The sequence below is a fragment of the Carassius auratus genome, chromosome 2 (assembly GCF_003368295.1).
Source record: "Carassius auratus strain Wakin chromosome 2, ASM336829v1, whole genome shotgun sequence".
Classification (NCBI taxonomy): Eukaryota; Metazoa; Chordata; class Actinopteri; order Cypriniformes; family Cyprinidae; genus Carassius; species Carassius auratus.
The window spans coordinates 6859367-6869498 of record NC_039244.1 but is presented as its reverse complement, the minus strand read 5'-3'; positions in this window follow the sequence as shown (position 1 = coordinate 6869498).

The following is a 10132-nucleotide window of genomic DNA, read 5'->3' as shown; positions in this document are numbered from 1 at the left end:
ATTAGTTAATAACAGAATAACTATAAGAAGCTGTTCAACCCATGTTTATTATTTAATTATGTGTCATTTGCCCAGTGCTGTACTTGAGATTCAAAGTCAGGTGAAATTAGTTTACACAAATTATATTCAGCAGTAAAAACAGTGCTGAGGAATTTTAGAGTTTCTTATTTGTAAGTTGTAGCCCCAATGAAAAGTCATTTAAAAACAAAAGAGATCTAGAATATGAATAAGCTACTTATATGTGACCCTGGACTGCAAAACCTTAAGTTTATACATCATCTGAAAGCTGAATGAATAAGCTTTAAGCTTTCCATTGATGAATGGTTTATTAGGATTGGGCAATATTTGGCCGAGATACAATAATTTGAAAATCTGGAATCTGAGTGTGCAAAAAAATCTAAATGCTAAGAAAATCGCCTTTGCGATGTCCAAAGGAATACTTACCAATGCATATTACTAAACAAAAATTATGTTTTAATTATATTAACAGTAGGAAATTTACAAATTATCTTCATGGAAAATTATCTTTAATTAATATCCTAATGATTTTTGGCATTAAAAAAAAATTTTTTTTGGCCCATACAAAGTTTTTTTCTTTTTTGGCTATTGCTAAAAATAAACCCCAGCAACTTAAGTCTGGTTTTGTGGTCCAGGGTCACATATATTTCAGGGTCTATAATAGATAGAGTACTCAGATGCAGAGAAGTAAAAAAGGATACTCTTTATTCTCACCACAAAACACAAAATAACAAACAATAGTTAAATGCTGCTCAGGTGAACAGAGATTCCAGAGCCTGCCAGCACACTGTGGACCACTCGAATTGCCGGATCTCTGTACTACAAGTCCTTAAGCACGGGAGAAACAGAGGGTCAGAAACTGATGCTTGCATATATGCACAAAACACGAGTAAGGACAAAACAATCTACTCATGATGATGGAAAGAAAGGCAGTGGGGGAATAAGCGACAAGTGGCTGATAGTCAGCTGGTGATCTGCAGACCCCCGTCGCGAGATCAGCACTGATTGTCCAGGCCATGATCTACCAAACATGACAGGAAAACACAGACCACGGGGGAAGCTGAGAGGGCACCCTGCACTGTGACAATATACAGTCAACATAAAAAAGGATTTTTAAATAATCAGAGAGAGAGAGATTCCAGTGAAGTAAATGGGGTAAATGGGGCTTATTTTTGTTAATTTAAAGGTGCTGTATGTTTTTGACTATACTAAAGCACAAAAATACCATAATATGTTTGAAGATATTTAAGAAACATGCTTAATTAACATACTTGGTTCTCTGAAAAGCAATGCTACAGTCAGTTATTCTCCTTTGAAAATGAGCATTCTGGGCTGGAATATCTTTGGTTTGTGAAACCTGCCCACTGCCAGTTTATTTCAGTTGTTTTTCAGCACCCCAGGTTGCCAGTTGACGGAAAACACAGAATATTTCTTATAATTCATCATCAAGTGAGCTCGTTCCTGCTGTTGTCATCAATCTGGCAGCCTGTGTGTGCCATATATATATATATATATATATATATATATATATATATATATACTGTATATACACACACACTCACTGGCCACTTTATTAGGTACACCTTCCTAGTACCGGGTTGCACTTTTGTCATAACGGCCTTTATTCTTCGTGGCAAAGATTCAACAGTGTGATGGAAACATTCCTCAGAGAGTTTGGTCCTTATTGACATGATAGCATCACGCAGTTACTGCAGATTTGTCGGCTGCACATCCATGATGCGAATCTCCTGTTCCATCACATTTCAAAGCTTGAGATCTGGTGACTTTGGAGGCCATTTGAGTAAACTGAACTCATTGTCATGTTAAAGAAACCAGTCTGAGATGATCTGAGCTTTGTGACATGGTGCATTATCCTGCTGGAAGTAACCATCAGAAGATGGGTACACTGTAGTCATAAAGGGATTGACATCAGCAACAATACTCAGGTAATATGTGCCGTTTAAACGATGCTCAGTTTGTACTAAGGGGCCAAAAGTGTGCTAAGAAAAAAGAAAATATCCTCCACACCACTACACCACCACCACCAGTCTGAACCCTTGGACAAGGTAGGATGGATCCATGCTTTCATGTTCTTTATGCCAGATTCTGACCATACCATCTGAATGTCCCAGTAGAAATCGGGACTCATCAGACCAGGCAACGTTTTTCCAGTCTTCTATTGTCCAGTTTTGGTGAGCCTGTGTGAATTGTATCCTCCTTTTCCTGTTCTTAGCTGACAGGAGTGGCATCCAGTGTGGTCTTCTGCTGCTGTAGCCCATCTGCTTCAGGGTTTGACCTGTTGTGCATTCAGAGATGATATTTCTTGGTTGAAACCAGTGGTTATTTGAGTTACTGAAACCCTAGAGATGGCTGTTCATGAAAATCCCAGTAGATCAGCAGTTCTTGAAATACTTAGATCAGCCCGCCTGGCACCAACAACCATGGCATCTTGATCAGGGCATCTTGAATTGAGGGCTCAGAGAGACTCAGGGTGTGGGTACCGTCTCTAGGGCATATTTAGGCCAGACAATGACGAGCCCCCGATACAACCTGATAGAGATATAATGTGCGAGAAGGTTGACTAAATGGATGAGAAGGGAGGGAAGGGTGGGTTCGAGAGAATGAGACTTGCAGTGCGGTGTGACGTGGCCCGGTATATATGGAGGTTCTTAGAAGTCAGGTGATTGTTTTGGCGTGCCCCAGCCCCGAACTTTAGTTAATACCATTTAACTCCATTTCACAAGCTAGGACCATGCCACAAACAAACTAAGGAACTGGGGAAGAGTGGAAAGAGGATGCAGGGGTCGAGGGAATGGGATGAAGGGGTCAAGGGAATCGGATGATGGTCAGGTTTATCAGGGCATCTTGAATTGAGGGTTCAGAAAGACTCTAGACTCTAGACTCTAGAGGGTGGGGGTACCGTCTCTAGCATATATTTAGACCAGACAATGAAGACCCCCAAAGATGGAAAGAGCTGAGTCAAGTGTGAGCTCGGAATGCCCGATCATACAGAGAAGACGCAGAGGCTGATTAGTTTAGGTGTTAAATGGTTAAAGCAGGTTCTTGTTTTTGTAACCCTTTAGAAGTATGAATGTGTGAGAATGAGAGAAGCTGGGCAATCACAGCCAGTGGTTATTCGAAAGAATAGATGATCCCCCAAGTAGGTTTAAATGCACGTAGGGATCTGAAGAAGGAATGACTAAGATGTTAAATTGAAGATGGACGGTGAGTCGGTTGATGGGAGAGGAAGCTTTGAGACAGTTCCAGGCAGAGTGGTATCCTGGAGATCATGCTTGGAGCAAGGCAATTAAGAATGGCTTCTTGGAAAGCCTATCTGGTGTTTGGTCTGTGGTGTGACCGGCGATAGACACATTTATTCTTGAGCCAAGTCTAACTTCTGAAATGGGAAATGAGACGAAGAGCTGGTTTACGAGATTAAGGAGTCGTGATATAGGATTGCTTGGAGGAGGAATTGTTGTTGAGTAGATTAAATGGCCTATGCATGGATTGCATAACTGCCAAACATAGTCATCCTTTGTTTATGGTTTCAATTTCTACTGCATAGTCTGAGCAGATGAGCAGATTCTGACTATTCAAACCCCCAAGTATGGCTGTTATGACTATGGGATACGTTTCATAATGCTGTGGCAAATGCTCTTGACTGTGGATTGTAGCAACTGAATTCTGAAAGCTGTTCTGAATTGACCCGGCAGCCACCATATTTACTGCCGAAGTCTATTTAGGATGTTGCATCCAAATACAGTTAGATGTAGCCAGATGAGAGTTGTAGATTAGTGTGGATATCCTCATCATTGAGGTGCAAATGAAGGTGTGACTATCTGAAGTCTTCAAGGAGGTGAAGAACTTAAGGAGACTGTGGTTGTTAGTAAGAATCCTTTGTAGCTTCGGGAGAGAACAACATCCTAGGCTGCTTCTGCAAACGAATGAGGCTCACAATGAATTAACGGCAACATCCCAGAAGCCTCACCGGATTCATGATGGATATGTCAGAACCTTTGTGTTGCAATGTGTTATTTTGGCCACTAGAGGTCCCCAATGTGCACTCACGTCAACATTGTGCCTTTTGTAATCAGTGTAATTGTTTTCACATGTTTCTCATTCTGGGCTGTCTATTTAAGCTGATCACTTCCTTTGTATCTTTGCTTGGTTATTATTGTTCCTAAGCAAGTTGCTGCCGTAAGTCTGCTCTAGTTACAAGATCTATTCTTTGAAAGTATTTTTTTGAATTGTTTTCCTGAGAATAGTTTTGCAGTTTTCTCTCTGAGTTTTTGTTTTGGAGACTGTTTTACTATTTTTGACCCGTTCTGGTCTGAGGATTTTCCTGTTTTATAACCTAACTCTATACAAAGGATATTTTGTTCCCTTTTGCTGTTTTTGTTAAATAAACTCTTCTGAGTTAAGTTTACAAGGCGTCTGACTATTTGGGTTCAACTACCTCCTGTGGCTCAGCGGTAGAAATTAAGACTCTGGCATCAGAGACCCAAGTTCGAGCCCCGGTCTTGACAGAATAACCAAGCCACATTATGAACCCAGAGGCGCCAAATCCTCAAGAACTCCTTGCCACAGCTGCTCAGTATGAGTCCACAGTCCAACGCCATGAGTCAGCACTAGCTCAGCAGGAGGCTTTGATGGCTAGACACTCCCAGTTGCTGTCTGATCTCATGACTTCGGTCCGTCAGATCTTTGACCGGCTGCCCTCTACCTCAGTTACTGCTTCTCCTGCTGCCTCTGTACCCCTTCCAGATTCTCGAGTGCTCTCTCCTCTAAGTGAACCCCGCCTACCTCCACCACAACATTTCTCAGGTGACCCTAGTGCATGTGATGGGTTCCTGACTCAATGCTCTCTCACGTTTGAACTACAACCATCGTCCTTCCCCTCAGATCGAGCCAAGATAGCGTACGTCATCACCCTCCTTTCTGGCAAAGCTCTTTCTTGGGCAACCGCGGTCTGGAAGGCACAAGCCCCCTTCTGTTCAAGTTATTCCGCATTTGAAAAGGAGTTCAAGCAAGTCTTCGATCACCCCTTCAGTGGCCGACAAGCCTCAAAGAGACTTCTCACCCTCCGTCAAGGTAATGGCAGTGCAGCTGAGTATGCCATTCAGTTTCGGACCGTTGCAGCAGGGATTGGTTGGAACAATGAGGCCCTCATGGTGTGTTTCCTGAATGGTCTGTCAGAGGCAATCAAGGATGATCTGGCTACCAGAGAACCTGCTGTTGATCTGGAAACTCTCATGGATCAAGCAATCCGACTGGATAATCGCCTGAGAGAGAGAAGCCGGAACCGCCCATCTGTTTCCTCATGGTCTGCCAGTCCAGCTCTTGCTCAAATGCCACCAGTGCCCCAAGATTCTTCGGAACCCATGCAATTGGGTAGGGCTAGACTTTCCCCCTCAGAACGAGACCGTCGTATGAGAGAGCGCTGTTGTCTTTATTGTGGATTGTATGGTCATTTTCGCTCCACCTGCCCCGAGCTTTCGGGAAACGCCCAGTCCCGTACAGGCAAGGAAGGACTGTGACGGGAGTTACACGCACCACTTCACCTTCCAACTCTGGGCTGTTCCTTCCAATCACACTCACTTGGAGAGGACAAAAACACCAACTAGAGGCATTGATTGATTCTGGCGCTGCCGGGAATTTCATGGATGTTTCTCTTGCTAAGAGTCTTCAGATCTCTACTTATTCTCTTCCTGCACCCCTAACTGTGACAGCCTTGGATGGAAGACCATTGTCTCCCGGGTAACCCACCTCACCTCTCTCCTTGGTCTCACCACTTACCAGCAGCAGGAGAGAATGTGCTTTCACCTTATACAGTCTCCAGAGTTCCCTGTTATCCTCGGTCACCCATGGCTTCTCCAGCATAATCCACACGTTGACTGGTCGACTGGCACGGTTCTAGGTTGGGGTCCCACCTGTCAGACTAAATGCTTGGCCCAGAACCCCCCTGACCTTATTCTCGAGTCCCAAGAAACCATAGATCTGTCTCAAGTCCCTGCTCCATACCACCACCTCAAAGCAGTGTTCAGTAAAAGGAAGGCCACCTCCTTACCACCTCATCGGCCTTATGACTGCACCATTGAGCTACTCCCGGGTACCTGTCCCCCCAGAGGTCGTATATTCTCTTTGTCTCCCCCTGAACGAACTGCTATGGACCGATACATTAATGAAGCTCTTGTGGCAGGCATCATCCAACCATCCACTTCCCCTGCTGGAGCTGGATTCTTTTTTGTTGGGAAAAAGGATGGCGGACTTCGACCATGTATTGATTACAGGGGCCTTAATAAGATAACCATTCGAAACCGTTATCCCTTGCCACTAATGACAACTGCATTTGAAATGCTGCAAGAAGCCTCCATCTTCACTAAGCTTGACTTGCGCAACGCCTACCATCTTGTTCGCATTAGGCAAGGAGATGAGTGGAAAACTGCCTTCAACACGCCCACTGGGCACTATGAATATTTAGTTATGCCCTTTGGCCTCACTAATGCTCCCGCAGTATTTCAAGCTCTCATCAATGATGTTCTCAGAGACATGTTAAACCAATTTGTTTTTGTCTACTTAGACGATATCCTCATCTTCTCGAGTTCCCTCCAAGAGCATCTAAAACACGTCAGTAAGGTTCTGAGGCGCCTTCTTGATAACCATCTTTATGTTAAACCTGAGAAATGTGAGTTTCATGTGACCAAGGTTCAGTTCCTGGGGTTCATCATCAAGCCTGGCCAAATACAAATGGATCCTCAAAAGGTTCTAGCTGTTGTGGATTGGCCCTCCCCCTCATCGGTAAAAGAGGTACAGCGTTTCCTTGGCTTTGCCAATTTTTATCGCAAATTCATCCGGAACTTCAGTACTGTGGCGGCTCCTTTATCTGCTCTCACCAAGGGGAACACAACCAGCTTTTCTTGGGGACCTGAAGCAGAGTTGGCTTTCAACAAACTGAAGAAATATTTCACCTCTGCACCTATTCTCATTCTCCCAAACCCAGATAGACCATTCATCGTGGAAGTCGATGCTTCAGATGTAGGGGTTGGAGCTGTATTATCCCAGAGAGTAGAGGACAACAAGCTGCATCCATGTGCATTCCTTTCCCACCGCCTTACACCAACTGAAAGCAACTATCATGTAGGGGATCGAGAGTTACTGGCTGTCAAGTTAGCGCTTGAAGAGTGGAGACATTGGCTTGAGGGGGCCAAACACCCATTCCAAGTACTGACGGACCACAAGAATCTGGAATATATTCAGCAGGCAAAGCGACTCAACCCCCGCCAGGCACGTTGGTCCTTATTTTTCAATAGATTCCAGTTCATCTTGTCCTACCGCCCTGGCTCTAAGAACCTAAAGCCTGATGCCTTGTCCCGAGCATATGTTAAAACTCCACAGGAAGATTGTGTTGCACCAATTATCCCAAGTTCCAAGATATTAGCCCGTATCAGGTGGAATCTGGAAGATACAGTAAAACAAGCCCAAGCCAGAGAACCAGACCCAGGAGGGGGGCCTACCCACTGTCTGTTTGTCCCTAAAGCTGTCCGCTCTCAGATCCTCCAGTGGGGACACTCCTCTCGTCTCACTTGTCATCCTGGTACCTCACGCACTCTTGAGTTCCTCCAAAGACGATTTTGGTGGCCAACTATCAAGGAGGATGTGACCACATTTGTGAACGCATGTCCCACATGCAACCAAAATAAAATCTCTCACCGCTCTCCTCAAGGGCTATTGCACCCTCTCCCCATACCTCATAGACCTTGGTCCCATCTTTCCATGGATTTTATCACTGGTCTTCCACTATCACAAGGCAACACCACTATCATGGTCATAGTAGATAGATTTTCCAAGGCCGCCAGATTTATTCCTCTGCCTAAACTACCCACCGCAAAACAAACTGCTGAATTGGTCATAAATCATGTTTTCAGAGTCTTTGGAATTCCACAAGACATCGTCTTCGAGGACCCCAGTTTTCCTCCCGATTCTGGTGGGCTTTTTGTCAATCTCTGGGGGCTACAGTGAGCCTGTCTTCTGGGTTTCACCCAGAGTCCAATGGACAAACTGAGTGGCTTAACCAAGATCTTGAGACTACACTGAGATGTATGGCAGCTAACAGTCCTTCCTCTTGGTCTTCATTCATCATGTGGGCAGAATACGCACACAATACCCTTCGCTCCTCTGCAACAGGCATGTCCCCTTTCGAGTGCCAGTTTGGTTACACCCCTCCACTATTCCCTGAACAAGAGGTGGAGGTTGCAGTTCCCTCTGCTCATCAATTTGTTAAACGCTGCCGCCAGACATGGAAAAAAGCCAGACTCAAGCTCCTTAGGGCCTCTCAGCAATACCAGCACCAGGCAAATCGCAGACGCAGACCTGCCCCCACTTTGCGCCCTGGCCAAAGAGTCTGGCTCTCCACTAAGAACATTCCCTTGCGGGTGGAGTCCCGCAAACTTTCCCAGAGATTCATTGGCCCCTTCAGGATTGCCAGGAAAGTGAACCCAGTTACCTATCAATTGTACTTGCCTAAGTCTTTGAAAATTAATCCAACTTTTCATGTCTCCCTGTTAAAACCTGTTTTGTCTTCTCCTTTTCTTGCGACAGGAAGACCTCCTCCTCCTCGTATCATCGGGGGCCAGCCAGCTTACACAGTCCACAGAATACTAGATGTCCGTCAAGTACGTGGGTCCCGGCAGTATCTTGTGGACTGGGAAGGCTATGGTCCCGAGGAGCGCTCCTGGGTTCCTGCTAAGGACATCTTAGACCCCAAACTAGTGCAAGAATTTTACGCTCGCAAGACCAGTTGTCCTGGAGGGAACGTCAGGAGCTGTTCCTAGAGGGAGGGGTCCTGTCAGAACCTTTGTGTTGCAATGTGTTATTATGTGCACTCACGTCAACATTGTGCCTTTTGTAATCAGTGTAATTGTTTTCACATGTTTCTCATTCTGGGCTGTCTATTTAAGCTGATCACTTCCTTTGTATCTTTGCTTGGTTATTATTGTTCCTAAGCAAGTTGCTGCCGTAAGTCTGCTCTAGTTACAAGATCTATTCTTTGAAAGTATTTTTTTGAATTGTTTTCCTGAGAATAGTTTTGCAGTTTTCTCTCTGAGTTTTTGTTTTGGAGACTGTTTTACTATTTTTGACCCGTTCTGGTCTGAGGATTTTCCTGTTTTATAACCTAACTCTATACAAAGGATATTTTGTTCCCTTTTGCTGTTTTTGTTAAATAAACTCTTCTGAGTTAAGTTTACAAGGCGTCTGACTATTTGGGTTCAACTACCTCCTGTGGCTCAGCGGTAGAAATTAAGACTCTGGCATCAGAGACCCAAGTTTGAGCCCCGGTCTTGACAGGATAGGCAAGACTTGGCATTTAGTGGTATCGGCTTTGGTCGGCCAGCTCCGTGGCTTGCTAAGGGAATAAGTATTCTGTGGCTGTGTTATAGTTAATGGTTGGAATGAGAGTGTCATGGAGAAAAGATAAGTAAATTTAATTCAGTCTCTTCTGCTAGTGATCTGTCGACCATGTCAGGTTCTTGATAGGGCTGCGGAGATGCTTTGCAAGACAGTCTGCTGGTGTCGTAGGGTTATGAGAGCAGGAGTTTATTGCATGGCTCTGTCACGGAATGCACAGGTGTGAAGGTGCCTGTAGACGAGCAGCAACCCTGACAGTGGCTGAAGGAAGGGTGAAAGAAAGGATGATGGGATGGAAGGATTTCTTTGAGCGGGGGGGGGGGGTGTTTGAGGAAGAGAGGATATAGGAGGGGGAGAAAGGGTGGAAGAAGGGATGTCGGGATGAGAGGATATAGGAGGGGGAGGAGGTAGGGTGGAAGAAGGGATGTTGGGATGAAAGGATGTTTGTGAGTGGGGTGTGTTGTAAGAACGAGGGAGGGAGGGAGAGAATGAAAAGAGGTTTGGGAATAGAATTGGAGGTTGAAGGAGACCGGCTGGTCTGTGTGAGCAAACACTATAGAACATGCAATGCTCAATAGGTCGCTTAATTGCAGGAAGCCCCACCTTCTGAATGAAAGAACCGAACAGTAATTCAGAGAGTCACTGCTGCTGCCATTAGAAGCTTCCCGGTTGCTATTGAAACAGTCAGCAGTCAAAGACATGCACTTTG